This window comes from Hyaena hyaena, unplaced genomic scaffold, assembly GCF_003009895.1.
Source record: "Hyaena hyaena isolate Hyena2069 unplaced genomic scaffold, ASM300989v1 scaffold_146, whole genome shotgun sequence".
In the NCBI taxonomy this organism is placed as follows: domain Eukaryota; kingdom Metazoa; phylum Chordata; class Mammalia; order Carnivora; family Hyaenidae; genus Hyaena; species Hyaena hyaena.
The window spans coordinates 2,950,316-2,968,243 of record NW_024080778.1 but is presented as its reverse complement, the minus strand read 5'-3'; the positions used below and the strand labels follow the sequence as shown (position 1 = coordinate 2,968,243).

General features: G+C 37.7%; 1 protein-coding gene and 1 long non-coding RNA gene across 2 annotated transcripts in view; both read right to left on the bottom strand.

The window, feature by feature from the left end:
- The window catches only part of DKK2 (dickkopf WNT signaling pathway inhibitor 2), a 103,139-nt gene that overhangs the window by 15,953 nt on the left and 69,258 nt on the right, over positions 1–17,928 (bottom strand). The gene's annotated exons all lie outside the window — the stretch shown is intronic.
- Positions 7,741–12,180, bottom strand: LOC120236141. The gene is made up of 3 exons (XR_005529585.1): positions 12,108–12,180; positions 11,748–11,825; positions 7,741–7,837 (listed from the first exon to the last, which is right to left on the bottom strand). It is a non-coding gene; the product is annotated as an uncharacterized LOC120236141 (long non-coding RNA).

Genomic DNA, 17,928 nt, shown 5'->3' with positions numbered 1-17,928 from the left:
TTATGGAATAATCAGTTAATGGGACAAGTCTCACATAGAAATTCATGCAAGGAGCACTCAAAATACTCTCATATTGTCATTTCTGGGTTCCAAAGATCCAGACAAACTATGTCAAAGACAGTCTGAACTCAGTCTCAGAATCTCTGATGTAACAAAAGGGTTAAAGCACCCGGGTAGAATAGTTGCCTGACTTCCTGAAGGATGAAATTACAATAGCTAAGGCTACTCATTTATTTCAGGCATTTGCAAGATGATTGGGTTCAAAAGCCCCAGCTTGGAGGGTATTTTTATTTTTAGTGTCTGATAATAGCAATTATATGACCACATGTTGTTTATTAAAATAAAATACTTTCCCAAAAAACAATCGATATCCTGATACACACGTGGTCTTACTTACCAGCCTTTCTACCCTTCTGAACCAATTTAAATTCTTATTGTGTGGAAGAAAGAAGAGAAGGTCAGCAAGGACAAGGCAAACTTATGTTGAGCAAACAGCATGGCATAAAGACATCAGTCATTGACTTACAATCTACTTTTATCAAAAAATTCTACTTAAATGCTTTGTTAAAGGATTGGAAAGGGAGGAAATAAGCCAGATGACAGATTCTTTGGTTTGTGTGACCCTCTTGTTCAAATCTCAGCCTCAGAAATGTGGTACATCTTATGATGACATACTCAATGTGTTAGTAATCCCAAAGAAAACACATTGAAGACGTTGGTCCCCCACGCCACCCACATCCCATTCATCTGCTTTGGTGTGGCGACCAGCACATTCTCAATAGTGCAAGGGAGGTCAGATGATTTGTTACTAGATGAAAAAAATGAAATCATGTCTCCGGGCTTAAGTCACTTCCCCTCCATCCCTCGGTCCTTCCAGCCTGTGCAAAGAGTATGCTCCTCTGTATTTCTGCTGCTTCCCTTGTTGGCCTTTGTTCATTACTAAGAATCCCCAGATGTACTGGCATTGGACTCTTTTTGACACCTCTGAGTCTGGCCTCACATTCCAGAAGCCTTTGTAGAAAATATGGCGCATTAACATGTGAAATGGGGGAGGGAGGGTGGGAAAGAGAAGTGGAATGCAAGTAGAAAAGCAAGGACTCTCCATCCCACCTGCCCTGGGGACTGGGGTAGAACTGTCCTTCCTCAGCACAACCCCACTGCTATGTTGGTTAATCAAAAGTCTAGGCAAACAAATCAAATGAAATTTATTAGCCAAATGGCTGAGTTTTTATACAACTTTGCTAGGGTTGCTCTGTAATCCTATGCTTTTTTCAAAAACGTTTCCCTCCCGTCCAACACTACAGTGTTTCTAGAACAGTTTAGAATGCTATCTGAAATCCGTCCTGTTTGGTTTTGTTTGGTTTAGCTTAAGAAGGCAGCTGTGTCACAGGAAAGATGATCAGAACACATTTTTGTTCTCAGCATGACACATGATCCCCATCTACCTCCCCAGCATTTGTATTACACATGCCAGTGCTATGGGGCTACTTGCACATCCTTTAGCCACACTCCCTCATGACGAGGCATTTGCACATATTCTCCTGCCAAGAATACCTTTCCTCCATTTTCTTCCTTATCAGGATAAGTCCAGTTCACTATTCAGAGATTATATCAAGTGACTTTATTTGGAGGAAACTTCAGGGCTGGCTCTTTACTTCCAGCTGATTTGGATGTCCTATTTCACCTGCACCCTGTTGATACTTCATGCTTATCTGTCCCATGCTCTAGAGCATGCTCTCTAAAGCCTTCTTCTGCCTTCTTTAAACTCTTTGATTACAGAAATCCTCTTTCATCCTGTATCCCCAGTGGTCACATCATGCCTGGAATAACAGTATTCCACATTTTGTCCAGTAATGAACTAATGAATGAGGTTTTGTTGTAACAGTGTCTGGAAATCTGTACAATGAATTGACAAAAAAATGCTCACATAAGGACCTATGAGAAGATGGTAAAAAAGAAAAAAGAAAAAAAGGAACTTGGAAATTAAACAGTGATTTTTTGTATATTTTGAAATAGATTTTTAAACCTCCGCTAAGTTCTACATAAATCATTATAACCTACGACTGTATAGCTAAGAACGTCTTACATGTTTAAGAAGAAAGGAGATTGGTTGGTGAGTAATTTTCCAACCAGCAACTTGGCTTCAAGTATTTCATTATGAGCCTCAGATTCACGTTTTCAAGTACTCCCATCAACTCCTTTGCATGACATTTCTATAGCTGATGATATTTTTCACGCGTAAATTATGTAAAGTGAAAAGTAGGCTCTTTCATTTCTAAGTGGTATCAATGGTCTCTGCCAGAGCAATAATGCCATCCTGGTGGCCTTTCACATCAATGGCTCTGGATTTCACCTCTTCCCTATTTGTCTTCAGGGAATTGTTTAAGCCTATTGGTGGATTAGCCAATAGGATCATACCTGATAGTGTTCCTAGTTAACCACCACCACTATGAGGTATTATTGTAAAGATGCAAGAAGGTGAGCCAGAAGCTCATGACGGCTTCCTTTAAACATCTTAGAGGCATGTAGATGGAATACTAAGGGGATTCAGATTCTTGATACAGCTTAGTCACAGAAATATAGCAACCAGTACCTAACAACTAAAGTGATTTTTTTTCCAAATGTGTGCCTCATGGAATGCCACATCAATGCATTTATGGGATTTCTGACTTGTTTATGGACCTAATGAAACTGAGCCAAACAAGGTTCTCACCAGCCAAGTTAAATTAGTTAAATCTCATTAAATGCCAATTTTTACCAGAAAATGTGGACAGTGCTTCTAGATTTTGAGCCAAATTTATTTCAAATCATATCTATATTTCTGTACAAACCAATCCAACTCCCCTCATTATGCCCACACATTAGAATTTCAGAAACACCCATACACTTTTCAGACCCATCTCCCAAGTTTAAAAACTTAAAGGAATTTACAAAGGACTTTATTCAGCCCAAGATAGGTTCATATTTGGTATTTGTAGAATGATGAGATGGGCCTACTGCCTGGGCAAAGATGCAAAAAATAAGAATTCTACCTTCTAGGTCAAATTTCCCAAGTGAGATATTTGCTACATGTTTTGACTCCAGGTAGGGATGTCACCATGTGTTTGAAAAAGTTGAGTCTCTGTAAGACTCCTGTACAGTTTAGCTTCATAGTCAAGGGACTAGAGTGATTGGATCCCCTTGTTCTGTGAGAAGAGGACGTAGCCACACCTGGGCACAGCAGGTATCAGACAGGATGGATTACGGTCTGACTCGAACATTTCCTGGGTTTAAATGAGATCACCAGAACTTCATTCACACAGGCAAGTCAAGTCGTTTCCACATTAACATTGGATGAAGTGATTTTTATTACAAACCCCAGCACTAGCCAGGCTCTTTTCTGAGGACAGATCAAAAGCATAAGGATCTGGTCATGTGCTGCTTTTCATCTCCCTTTCTTGAGCACAGCACTGCCTAATACACACTGATCAAATTCTGCCTGGGATTTTAAACAGGATGGTCTGGAAAAGCCAAGAATAAACTTGTGAAATAAGACTGCTCATCCCATAGTAACGAGAATTGGAGCTGTGCTTGTGCAAATGGTACACTGAAAACTGTTTACAACTTGAAAATGATGATTCCAAGAAACATTAGAATACCTTTCTTATAGAAGGACGTTAAATAACTAACAGCAAATTTGCTAAGAAGTCCAGTTCTGCTTTCTGGGAACGTTCCAAAAAGTAATGACGGAGCTTTACAACACAGTTTCACAGAATGAAGTCATTAAAAGAGTGATCAGCCAGTTATTGATTATATAACAATAATTAATATGTAACAATAACTGTAATTAGAGCTGTCTTCAAAGTAGTGAACTCTTTAAGTATTAACAAATTAACTCCCTCTGTCACAACTGCCAACATATGCTTACACAGCTCTAGGGAGACCTTTATTTAACATCCATGTGTTCTCATCTAGTAATATCTGCAGGGGGATCTTTCCACTGATAGATAAGCATATTTGGATACACAGAGATGGATAATAATACACACCCATGTCCTGCCGTCAGGCTGGTTTACTGCTGAGTCCTCAACCAATACCCAATCAAAAGCAAAAATGTGTTTCCAGTGATAGAGCAGTATGGTTTTCATTGAGGACAGACTTTGCCGAAAATAATACAAAAATTGTCTGGGAATTTGGGTGCATAACCTGGGTGTGGTGAGGATGAGCTTTTCACATTTCTCACTAGAGTTCAGTAACTCTCCACATAACCTCAGCCCAGCCATGGATCCTTAAATTCACCATCTCACCAGCCAAAAGGACTCCTCCTGCTAACAGATGCCACAGTTGCTAGAGCTTCTCCACAAACTGCACATATTTTCATGAGACCTTGAAAATAACAGGTCACTGGAAACTACAGATATTTTGCAGATGTGCCTTTTACAAAAATGATTTCACAATTTGCCTCCGTACTTTATCGATATGTCTCTTTACAAATGAACGAAGACCAACGACTGGGCTGGTCTTCATGACAAATCTCAAAATTTGATGGTAATCACTTCTGCCTGGTAATTTCTAAAATTGTAAGCCTTCAAGAATTCTACATACTGGATAGTTAATGATTTTACAGAAGTGTTGTTAACCCTTAGTTCTAATAATAGTATTGCACTTGTCTTTAAAAAGTTCTTTTCTCTTAAAGAAAATGGAAATATTTGTGGATAAAATAATCTGGATGTATATAGGATTTACTTTAGAATGCCCTACAGAAAGTGGGGGTGAGGGGGGCAGTAAGCATGAGTTAAAAACGATCAAAGCTAGGGGCGCCTGGGTGGCTTAATCGGTTAAGCGTCTGACTTTCGCTTAGGTCATGATCTCGAGGTTCATGGGTTCGAGCCCCGCATCGGGCTCTGTGCTGACTGCCAGCTCAGAGCCTGGAGCCTATTTCAGAGTCTGTATCTCCCTCTCTCTCTGACCCTCCCCTGCTCACGCTGTCTCTCTCTCTCTCTCCTAGAAATAAATAAAAATTTAAAAAAAAACTTAAAAAAAAATGATCAAAGCTATAGGGTGGGCATGTGGGAGGTCACTCATACTATTCTCCTTGCTTTTGTCTACGCTTGAAATTTCCAGCAGGAAGAAACTAAAGGACTCCTGAAACATAGGCAGAACGCTAATATTCAAGGAGAGTCAACTCCAGACATCATATGAAATCACTTGGTTCCATACGCAGAGCACAGGCAGCATCCTGACAATGTGGAGTCCAAATCCTTTCCTTCTTCTGATTCCACCCTCACCTTGGAGAGGCTGAAAAAGCAACTTCTGATAAGGCTACATCAGGCTGACAAGACCTCTGATAGTGTGAATAAACTGGAGCATCCCCAAACTGGATTATTCGCAGTTTACTAAGTGGAGGTAGTAGTGCATTCATTGTATTCATGAATCAGTGCTCCAGCGTCTGATGCTCTAATCTCTAGAGTGAAAGTTATCCCTGGAGCCCACAGAAAAACACCCACCCCAGGCCATTGTCATCCATTGACTATTACTGATGTGCTGCCCATGTAGGCATGTTAGGGGTAGTGGAGATGCACAAGATGTAGTCCCTGCCGTTAAGAGAATCACACAGGGCAGAAATGAGACATTGCGGGGCACCTGGGTGGCTTAGTCGGTTGACCTTCTGACTTTAGCTCAGGTCATGATCTCACGGTTCGTTGGTTCGAGCCCCGCATAGGGCTCTGTGCTGACAGCTAGCTCAGAGCCTGCAGTGTTTCAGATTCTGTGTCTTCCTTCTCTCTCTGACCCTCCCCTGCTCACGCCGTCTCTCTCTCTCAGAAATCAATAAAAAACATAAAAAAAAAATAGAAATGAGACATTGCTTGTATGGGTAGTCGGGTGTCTGCAGTTAACGATATACTTACTCTCAGCCCACTTTTTCAGAGGGTACGCACGTAGGAACCCCATTATCTTAGAAAAGGCAAACAAGAGGAAAGCATTGATATCAGACTGAGTGAAAATTTTCTAAGTACCTGGAGTTTCTTAGTTTTCTGTTTTGTTTTTGTTGTTGATTTTGAAATAACTGGTGGTATATGTGTGACCCTGAGGTGAAGGATTGTATCCCTTGATACCAGCTACATCAACTGCAACTGGTGTTTCCCTCCGCCAATCCTCAATTCATCCCAGGACAGCTGCTTGAGAGGGAAAGATAAAATGTTTTCTTTAAAATGCCACATTATTTGGCAACACTTGTGAAATGTCTGTCTAATTGAAATGACAGGGCTCTCTGTTTTTCAGGAAAAATAAAAGTAGCTAAGAATAGTTACTCTCTGAATAGCCTTCCCACAAACTCACATCTGCAGAGCACCTTCTCACTGGCAAAGAGCCTTCAAACACATTCTCTCAGCCAATTAGGGAGGTGAGGTGGGTAGGCAGTTAAAAAATTATTGATGTGAAACTCACATATTATAAATTAACCATCTAAAAATGAATAATTCAGTACCATTTTACTACATTCACAGTGTTGAGCAAGCACTACCTCTTTTCAGTTCCAAAACATTTCCATCACTTGAGCCCTCCCACACAATACCCAATAAGCAGTTTGGGTAGGCATCACTACCTTTCAGTTCTACAGTGGAGGAAGCTTGCTCCTCCATGACCACCAGATAGTAAGTGCCAGATCCAGAAACAAAACTGCTTAAAAATTGCCACATAGATTAGACTCTTAATTCCTTGCTGAAAATCAGTCCTTTTTTCAACTGGCTAAGCTTATTATCTCTCCCAGCATGCCTGAGAAACTGAAAACTGTGTTAAGTTTGTGCTTCCAGAATGCCAGAGGGAGCAGTATCTTCTATCATGGGTCTGACACGTAATGCCAGGCAGACATAGTCAATCAATGTTGGATGAATTAGTTTACATATCAAAGGTAAGAGGGCTTCCTTTAGTAGTATTTGAGGCACTTCTAGATATAGGGCTGGGAAGCAAACCTACATTATTGACATTATGGACAGAGCTTTATGCATAGTTTAATTCTTACCCAAGTTAGATTCCATGCCAATGGCATAGCCTAACTGCACCTAAAGTTCTTAAAAGCACTGATTAGGGCACCCCCTCCTCTCCTGGCTCCCTGCATGAGTTGATGCCAGTGTTTTAGCATCAGCCCCCAACTACTTTCTTTGCCCGCCCCTCCCCCATGTGTGTACATGTGTACAGATGACAACTTGTAATATAGCCAACATATATTCCAACATCTGCCTACCAGATCTGTGCACGCTCTCCTGGTCACTTAGCTTGAGGTTGGGTGAGGAGGGGCATTGGAGGAGAGTAAACGGGAGAGCTGACAAGGTCTTGTGTCTAAAGTGCTGGGATCCTTTAATCTTCTTTCTTCCTTTGATGTCTGAGACTTCCCTCTTTATGCAATGACACTGGGACTAAATGAAACACCAGGAAACCATTTACCAGTAAAGGGTGTGTGTTACAAACACCTGCAGAGCCTATGGTACCAGGTGACTTGAATTACCCACACATTTCTAGATCTCTGCTCTGTGGGTGGGTGGCTAGTTTGACTTTTTTACTCTGGGTAAAAAGATGACAGGTCTGGTCACACTGCTACGACTTCTATTTATTTTTGCCCAAACATCAAATAATACCACAAACAATTGGGGAAGAGAGGGAGATAGCTCTGATGAGTAAAAACACAGTTTCTTAAAAACACACAGAAGCTTTGTACAGCTGGGTTTTTTTTTATTCAAATAAGAAATAACATTTTGTGGTCCAAGTTGCTAAGGATCAGGAGACTAAATTCTGGGTTCAAGTCCTGATTGCCATCACTTAGCAGGTAGACTTTGTACATTGTGGGCTTCTGTTTTTTCATCTGTAGAATAAAGGAAATCACCTGAAAAAAGTTTGACTTTGTTTTTTCTTCTTAGCAGGCTATCTGTTGCAACTGGCAAAAATTTTCCCAATTTCCCAGGGGTGATTTGTCATTAATCTGCTTTTTTTGCATTACAGAAATAATATGGCACCTCCTTTTGTTGTTCGTTTGTACCTCATGAAACAAACTAGATAACTACACAGAACATTTGATAAATATGAAATGGCATCATTATTAACACAGCCTGACATTACAAAAAAATTATAATAATGGCTAATACTTACTGAGAGTTTACTAGGTACCACTCTCTGTGTTAAGTGCCTAACAAGCAATAACTTGTGGGAAAGGCTCCTGCATAGTATAAAATGTGTCTTGAATTGCAAAACTTTAGCAATGCAATTCCAAATTGGAATGCCAAAAAAAAAAAAAAAAGTCTCAGCATATACATACGTTTTGTGAAAACCCACCTAGGTAGGGATGATTCTCCAGATCTTCAAAAAATATTACAAATGCGACCCTATTTCTTTTGCATAGCAGTCTTCCCCATCTCGGTAAGTGGCAAGTTTACGATGGCGGCTGTCAGGCTGAAAACCTTGGAGCTCTCCTGGATTTCTGTCTCTCAGTCCTAACTTCAAATCCATCAGCGAATCCAGTCAGCTCTCTCTTCGAAGTGTTTTTAGAATCCACCCTCTTCTCGCCAAATTGCCCTCCAATCCCAGAATTCTCTTACACCATTTTATTCTCAATATGGCAGCCCTAGTGGGCCTACTGAAATGGCAACTGGATCCTGTCAGTTACTGGCTAAAATTGTCCATGGGCTTTGCATCACATTCGCTACAAAAGTCAGAGCCCCTTCTGTTTGACATGAGCTAGCCCTTCTTACTACTTTCTTACTACTCACCCCTTGACTCACCCTGATCCTGCTATACGGGTCTCCTTGTGATTATTTTTTGTACCAGGCATCCTCCAACTTGGGGCCCCGCACTGGCTCTTTTCTTTGCCTGGAAGGGTCTTCCCCAGAAGCCACGTGGCTGACACCTTCCTGTCCTTTGATCTTTATTCAAATGTCACCTTATTATTGAGGCCTCACTGACACCCCCAGTCACCAGCCCTTTGCCTCCTTTGCCTCTTTGTTTCCCCCTATTTATAGTATTTCTTACCATCTAACATGCTATATAGTTTTAATGTTTACTTGTTTACCTTCTCTCCCCTCACTGAAATATAAGCATGATGAAGGCAGGGATGTTTTTATTTTGTTTTGTTTATGACTGCATCTCCAGCATCTAGAACTATGTCTGGCATAAGGCAGATACTTAATAAACGAATGAATGGATATATTTTATAAACATAATATTGCACATCTAGCATTAAAAAAATCATTTCTCTCCCTCCCTTTCTTTATTTTAGGCTCCTAATACTCTCCCTCTTTCAGTTGCTTTTTTTTCTCTTGTAAAACTTTGTCCCACTAGCGGAATAAATTGTTTTCCTGAGTTTGGTGATAGTTTTGTTAAAAAGGGATAATGTAGTCTCTGTTTCTTCCCACCCAATAGCAAATGTTCTTTCCTTTGAGAAAAATCTTATGAGAAACCAAATCTCTATCTGCTCTTTCTCTCTTTCATGGGTAAATTTCTTGAAAGAGTAGTTTGCACATACAGTTTCCTCTTTCTGGCCACTAATTCATTCTTTAATTCATCATTTAACATGAAACCTGATGCTCTCAATGTGCAGACATTCATCAGTCCTGGGTATACTTACACGCTAAGAGCTCAATTCAAGGTATCACTTTCTACTTTGTCCTGCAGGACAGGATTGTCCTTTATGGAGAATCATTTTCCCCTTGGCTTCTATAGCCATCATCCTGGATCTTCACCTTGTCTTAAATGAGTTCTCTGCATTCTCTCACCTACCATAGTAATTCTAAACAGCTCTGGCCTCAGATTTTAAATTTCCTTCTCCAGTCCTTCACTCTAGAACCCTATTCACATCTATGGCTTTGATTGTCTGGTGCAGATGGCATTCTAAATGATGATAACTAAAACTTGTCCCTTGCAACTCCAGATATTTCCCATTCACTGCCTAACATCTTCGAGATCGCTTTTGTCACCCTAAGTGTGTCTTTACACCTGAGCTCACTAAAATTCAATCAGTACTGTCTCTTCTTCATGACTTTCTTATTTCTCCTTAAACATCCTCCAAAAAGGTAAAAGGGGTGGCTCAAAAGAAAACAAATAAAACCTGTGACTAAAGGAGTGTGAGATGAGACGATCAAAAGGGGTGGCTTAAAAGAAAACCAATAAAACCTGTGACTAAAGGAGTGTGAGATGAGACGATAGAGGAAAGGAAGGAAAGAGTGTTCAGAGCATTTTTAATAATAAAGTTAAACATGTTAAACTCTAACATTTTATTTTTAAATCAAATACGGAAAAAAAATTAAAAGCTCTTAATACTAGGTGTTGAAAATCAGGTACTTAATTATTCTTTAAAATTTTTAGTGTTTTAAAACTTTCTCCAAAAATATAGCTCCTAAAAACTGATGTGTCTACGCTTTGTGAAAGTATTTGCATTAAATGGAAAGTAATGTAGTCAATTATTTGCCTAATTTTTCTAAATGCCATTAAACAAAAATGCAAGTTTGGAAATTACTACGTTTGGTATGGCATCAAGTAAACAAGAAAACTAAATCTTGGATTTGGGTGTGACCTTAGCAATTATTTAACTCAACATGAAGCTTGTATTCAGCAGCTTTGACAAGTGGCCATCCAGCCTTGGCTCCAGTGAGGAAATTATGACCTCAAGGGGCTGTCCATTCCATTTTGGAAACAAATTCCTAAACCGTTCTCCCCGTATCAAGTAAAACTGTAATTTCCTTTCTGTTTCTATTCAGTTTTTCTGGTTCTGCCTATTAAATCTACTCACCACAAGTTTTATACTCCTATTAGTACAGTGGTTTTAGTCACCTCTCTGTGACTGTATCCTAAAAGCCACAAGAAAGCTTCCATTTGGCTTTGGTCAATTTCCTTATAGGCAAGGACCTATTTTGATTTTTAGATATTCTGATATTACCTAATATAAGGGTAGTTACAGCAGAAACTGTTTTTAACTATAGAAATTGGGAATTTAATGAACTTTCCAACTCAAGAGATGAAGAAGAATCGCTGACTCTTAACAACTTTTTGTAAGTAATCAGATTCTGTGCCCTTAAAAATGAAGACTGATGTTGATGCCAAAACTTTTATTTGTCTTGTTATGATTTAAAATTAGCACTCCTTCAATGTCTGTTATGTATTCAGTGAATCCATCAAGTAAAAATAGTCTTCTCAAAAATAAAAATAGCTTCAAATCCTTCAAATATAACAACACCATGAATAGAAATTCTATTCCATGAATAGAACTAAGTTAAAAGTTGTTGGTCAACCACTTCTAGGGGAAGGCTCGAGCATTTTCTAATCTTTGGGGACCTTACAATGAACTCTCAGGAGATTTAACTAAACTGGTAATTGCGGTTACCACTTACACTAGATTTGTAGAGACTCTGAAAAACAAGTTGGCTACTGTTAGTCCATACTCTCCAAAATCTTATCAGGATTTTTTATCTTCCCAAGATGTTGGCCGATTTGCTTATCAAAATAATACAAAATTTAAACTCACAATCTTAATTTTCTTTCACTTTGGGGGGGCAACATTATCTTTTATCCACTTTTTTAAATCTCTGGTATGTCTCTGTCTTTTGCAAGTTGCATCTAATTTCCTGCTTTAGCTTACTTATTTCTTGGTATTCCTCCTAGGTAACCACTTTTAGTTTGTGGTATTCCCATTTGTGTTTCAACTCCTTATTCAAATTTTTCTGTAGACAACCAGCTGTTAAGCTTAAGAACACCAGATGTTAATGTAAGATTTGAGATGCTGTTACCAGGACAACCAGCGGAGTGCTGGCCATTGCCATCACTGTATTCACTACTCCAAGCAGGGGATTGAGCCTCACCTTTCTCTATGGAAATAAAACAGACAAAAACATATTTGTAGCATAAATTTAAAGGGGTGGCTAGAACACCCTTCTGGGGTAAAATGTGTTTATACCTTCTGGGTGATTCTGCTGTACATGAAAAAACAAAGTAATGAGTGTTTAATAAAGAAAAATGGGAGACAAAGAAGGCTTTAACCACAACTACTTGGAGGATCAATTACACTGTGATGCTTTCAAGATTATAGATGAGTTGCCTCACTCAGTGGATGAAAAGGGAAAGTTTTGAGGTTTCCCACCCCATCTTACCTTCCCTTAGCTTAGATGCTCAGAGGCTGAGATGTTTTTTTTTCTGTGTCCATGTGAGACAATGGACTCACATAAAAAGAGAAAACCCACATTTAAGTCACAATATAACACAGAGAAGAGATGAGTGAGAATTCAGTGTTCTCTGACATTCCAGAATCATAGAATCATAGGGCATAGAACTTATGAAAATGTAACACAACCCTGTCACTTTCAGGTAATGAAAGCAAATATTTTAGACTTTAAATTTGTACTAACTTTATGATGCTAGTCCGTTTATCCATAAGCTCTTGACATCTAGTTTTCTTATGGTATAAAAGTCCTGTTGTGCAGTGTGGTGAGGAAAATCCAAGTCACAGATAGAGTCTAAGAATATCTTTTGCAAATTATCAGCCAAGCTGCGGTTTCCACAAATACACAGTGAGTATAATAATAATAGTAACTATTATTCTGTTTACTACATCATCGAGTGGTCAAATGAGATAATTTGTTATTTAAAGTACACTGCAAATGCTGTAAACGTGTTAGTAGTCTCAGAAAGTTACATAAAAACCCTAAAATGGAAAAAAAACCACCTCTAATGAAAAAGTTGTCTCCTCTCCCATAGGTAGCCAGAGTCACGACCATGCCAGTTAAAATTTCACAGAGGAAAGATTGAGGAAGTAAGCTATTATCTAAAAGTGCTGGAATGTGCAGATGAATTTTGAGGTTTTGTGTTGTTGTTTTGTTGGCTGGTTCATTTTGTTTGACATAATATTATCATCACTTTCTTATAATTTCCATTCAGACTACCTACAAGTTTATTTTTATCATAGGAAAATAAGAAAGGGATAAGACCTGAATTCCATAATTCCATGTACTCAAGACAGTACATTCTCTAATATACCACTCCATTATTTCACATGACAGCCTAAATCAAATTTGGGAAATGCCCATTTTTATGTAACAGAGTAAAGCAGGTCTTTGGCAGTTCATGCTATACAGAAACCACCATCAATGCTACATAAAAGGCCACGTCTGTAGAGACTGGAATGGAAACATTTCTGGACAATGTGGAGGGGTATCCCCATTGTGGAATATAACCTCATAACTTCATAATTAATAACATTGCTTTGCTTCAAGTGGAGAGTCTTGGGAAATTGCACAGTGAGGCAACTTCGCAAGTCTTCTCAATGGAAAATTTTTTTATTCATAAATCAGGAATAGTGAACAAGACATAGATTTTAATGTTAACTATCTTTGAAAATAATAACTTACTGGAAATGTAATGGTTTTTATTTTTTCTTTTAATGTTATACTTATGCCCTCTCAAGGACTAAAGGCTGAGTGGCTTTTTTGCCCCTCTTCTGTGCCCATATCTTTCTCCTATCCTTCCAAAATCTGAAAGGTAAAGTGTTTGTACAGCTAAAACCTTCTGAAGGTAAATGTAAGGTGAATACATTTTAAAAACAGGCTCATCACCGGCTCCACTTATGAGGCTCGAGCATGACATTTGGGGAGGTTTTGTAGGGTAGACAAAGGAACCAACACACCAAAGTGTGTCTATTGGACAATTGTGTTCCCTTCTGTGGAATCACACCCAATACATAGAACACATCACCCATGAATTCACCACAAATTCTTTTCACACCTGACAATACCAAGGGGGATGTAAACTATTCCTTTTTTCCAGTAAAGGACAACAATTTTCTGATATACCATGGAAAACTTGGTGAAAATGCAGCTAAATCTAAATATCCCAAATGATTCTATTTTTGTCATAATCAGAAATACAAAGAGAGAAAATGTAAACTATCTCTTGGTGGTAAACCACTGCTATTAACTACAGAATGCTGATAAAGAGAGAAACCCTACACTGAAGTTACCACATAGCCCAGTGAAAAGGTGGGTGGATAATAGCCCTCTGTGAAGTCCTCCTGTACCTCATCCCCAGAAACAGAGCTCTCTCCCTATTCCCTGCTGCACTCAGTTCCCTTTATTGCCATGTTTATCACACTCTCTTGTGGTTGTCTAGAAGTTTCCCTAAGGGCAAGTAAGGCATTTGGCTCATCTCTATAAGCAAATTCGTGATACAATTTCTGGTGCATAGAAGAGAATCAGTGAATAATTATTGAATACAGGAATTCTGAAGATAATTTAATTTAAAAAGTAAGAGAATATAGTCCAAATTTGTTAAGAGATACTCTGCTTGCATTTTTAAAAGGAGCAAGAACTCTTCAAAAAATGTGGCTGACCACTTCTAGCGAAGGAAAAGAACTGAGAATTCATTCACAATTGTCTGCATTGCAAAACGTTTTTGCACTTTCTATGATCTAGGATAGAAATGACTCTTAACATGACAATGTACATTCAAAGGTTTATTAAATATATAAATTATATATAGATTATATCACAGGGTCCTTGGCATGATTGGTTTATTTTTATCTTTTTTGGGAGCTTAATTAATAAAATATAATTATCCCAAGTTCAAGTATGTATAGTAATCACAATCCTTTTTTAAAGGATCAAAAAATAGATGCAAACTTAAGATCGATGAGAATATACCTGGATTACCTATTACCTATAATTTATAAGATTTGAACCTGTATTGAAGAAATAAGTATGATATTATGACTCTTAGTCTCTCATTTATAACTCCCCCCAAACCACACATATAAACTAAAAAAGTAAAAGTTCTACTATATTGAGTATATGTATGCCCTATGAAGGAAGCCTGCATTCATGGATGCACGCCTAGCATCATGTTTTGAAAAATAACATTTTATTGTCAAGTTGGTTTCCGTATAACACCCAGTGCTCACCCCAACAAGTGGCCTAGCATCCTTTTTAAAGGTTATAGTTTGGTAAAACTTTAATTAACCAAAGAGGGAAAATTATGCACTTGAGCACAGCTGCTTCTAATTTTTGCATCCAGTTCAACCAATTGCCCTCCTGCCTAATAGATTCATTTTTTTCTCATGTTCCCTCCATTCTGAATATAAAACAAAATGAACAGAAAGTTTATTATTAAGAATTTAAGAAATGAAAAAAGTGGCATTAAATACAGACATATGTTTACATTTCCCTTCTTAAGAGTTGATCATATCAAACAGACATTATTTTGGAAAGCCAAAAATATATCCCAATTACTGTATTTGACTTTTTCCAATTGCAAAGCATCTTAAAAAAAAGATTTTATTTGCCTTTGTGGGAAAATATTCCAAACATATAAAAGGGCTTTCCTGGTAGATTAAGAATGAAATATCCCAAGTCTCCACATCACAAAAATTCATTACATTAAGCTGCTTTTATGAGTGCCTGATTGCCTCACATAAGTTTATGTTCTTGATTGATCTCATTCTTCTTTCTTTGGGACTCTAGAAAACTGGTCTTCATGCTATTAAAAAATGACTGGTTTGCAGTACTCAGTGCAAGGAAATTACTCCTTTCCTTTTCATGTAAATCTCTTCATTTATCTGGGAAGTCTGCTTGATTCTTTATGCCTAATTTTTCAACTGTTTCTTAAGACGATGCGGAGATTAAGTGGGACCTAGACCACAACTTATAAAAAGTTCCCATAAGTAAATTCATTCCTAGAACAGAATGGCCACATTTTAATGGGATTTTTTAAAATTTAATATGGAATGTGCTTAATAAAAAATAAGGTAAAAATTAAGAATATGAGCAAAGTCATGGCAGCAGCAGGTTGCAAAATTGAAGTTATGCAAAAAGTTATAGTTGGCAGAAGTTCACTCTTCTTTCTCTAAACTTACTCATTTATTCATTCAACTATTTCTTTTGCTCCTTGCGAAATCAGTTTGCCCTTCCTACCCTTGACTCTAGGGTAGGAAGAGCAAATTAAGCTCACACACAATGAAGCTCAAGTAATTTTTTAAGATGTGATTTCCCAGTTTGCTCAACATGTCATCAATTTAGGAAACAATTTGCTCACTGGCATGAAAACTGAACTGAGGGCACACAAGCTTAGACAAAAGGATAAAACTAGTTCTGTGCAGAAAGAAGAACTTAGATGTCTAGATATCCATTATAAATTTATTTTATAAATATTGATTCATGTCTCATTAAATAAATGGCCAATTAGCCTTAAAACACACTGCCTGAAATTTCAAAGTGTTTCATATTGACATTCATACGGTTATACAATGTGTAATCTTTCTTTCACATCAGTTATAATTTATAATTAGAAAAAATGCTTATAGCTATTTAAATTCTCTTTCCTATGACTCATAATAATAATGATTAATTAAATTATTAAAAAATGAAATGGCCAGGTTTATGTTTTTCCCATTTTCTTCCTCCCTACTGGTTTGTTCATTCTATTGTCATTGGTCTGCTGTATGTAAGGAAAATGATTTAATCTATAGTCATTGTGTTTATTTTTTATTATAATTATGCATATTTATGGAATCCAAGTATTTGATTATTTTTCTCTTTTTATATGATTTTTTCCCTTTAAAAAAAATTTAAGTTTATTTATTTTGAGAGAAAGAGAACAAGGGAGGGCCAGAGAGAGAGAGGGAGAGAGAGAGAATCAATCCCAAGCAGGCTCTGCACTGTCAATGCAGAGTCTGATGCAGGGATTGAACCCATAAAACACCAGATCATGACCTCAACTAAAATCAAGAGGTGGATGCTTAACTGACCGAGCCACCCAGGTGCCCCATAAATTTTTCTCTTTTGATCAGTTTTATATGAAGAGATTAATTCCATTTAAATAATTCATCTATTTGTTAGAAGCTTAACTAATATTTTGATGTAGAGAATGTTCATATTGAGTGTTAATTTTAGCTCCACACTGCGTAGAAGTCCTCATGCCATCTCACCTCCCCTTTCTCTGGAAAATTAAGTTGGCTAAATGTCTATGTGTTCTAAAACAGTAAACCCAAACTCATTAAATCATTTAGGGAAAAAAAAGTATTTTGAACTTGTTGAAAAGTTGGTACATGTTGTGGGTTGTCTCTTTTACTAAATTTTTAGAGTTCAAAAATATTTAATATTTAATATAGTAGCTATGTTTTAACAGCATGTTAGTTTTCCTTAATTTTAATCTTATTAAAATTTGTAATATCTTAAAATTTTAATAAAAAAGTGGTTCTAGATTTCCAACAGGGTCAAACAACCATATAACAATAAATTTTAAAATGTTTTAACCCTGTAAGGAAATTTCAAACTCTTACATTTGCAACCACCAACAGCTTGTACTAAAAGAAGAGAAGAAAGTCTGGTAATAGTTAACAGTCACAGACTTTCTTTTTTTATTTTATTTTTATTTATTTATTTTTAATATAGTTTACAATCAAGTTGGTTTCCATATAACACCCAGTACTCATCCCAACAAATGTCCTTCTCCATGCCCGTCATCCATTTTCCCCTCTCCCCTACACCTCATCAACTTTCAGTTTGTTGTATTTAAGAGTCCCTTATGGTTTGCCTCCCTCCCTCTCCTTACCTATTTTTTTCTTCTTCCCCTCTCCTATGGCCTCTGTTAAGTTTCTCCTGTTCCACATAGGAGTGAAAACATGGTATCTGTCTTTCTCTGCCTGTCTTATTTCACTTAGCATAATACCCTCGAGTTCCATCCACATTGCTACAAATGGCCAGATTTCATTCTTTCTCATTGCCATGTAGTATTCCATTGTATAGATAAATCACATTTTCTTGATCCATTCATCAGTTGATGGACAATTAGGCTCTTTCCATGATTTGGCTATTGTTGAGAGTGCTGCTGTGAACATTGGGGTACATGCGTCCCTATGCATCTGCACTCCTGTATCCCTTGGGTAAATTCGTAGCAGTGCTATTACTAGGTCATAGGGGAGTTCTA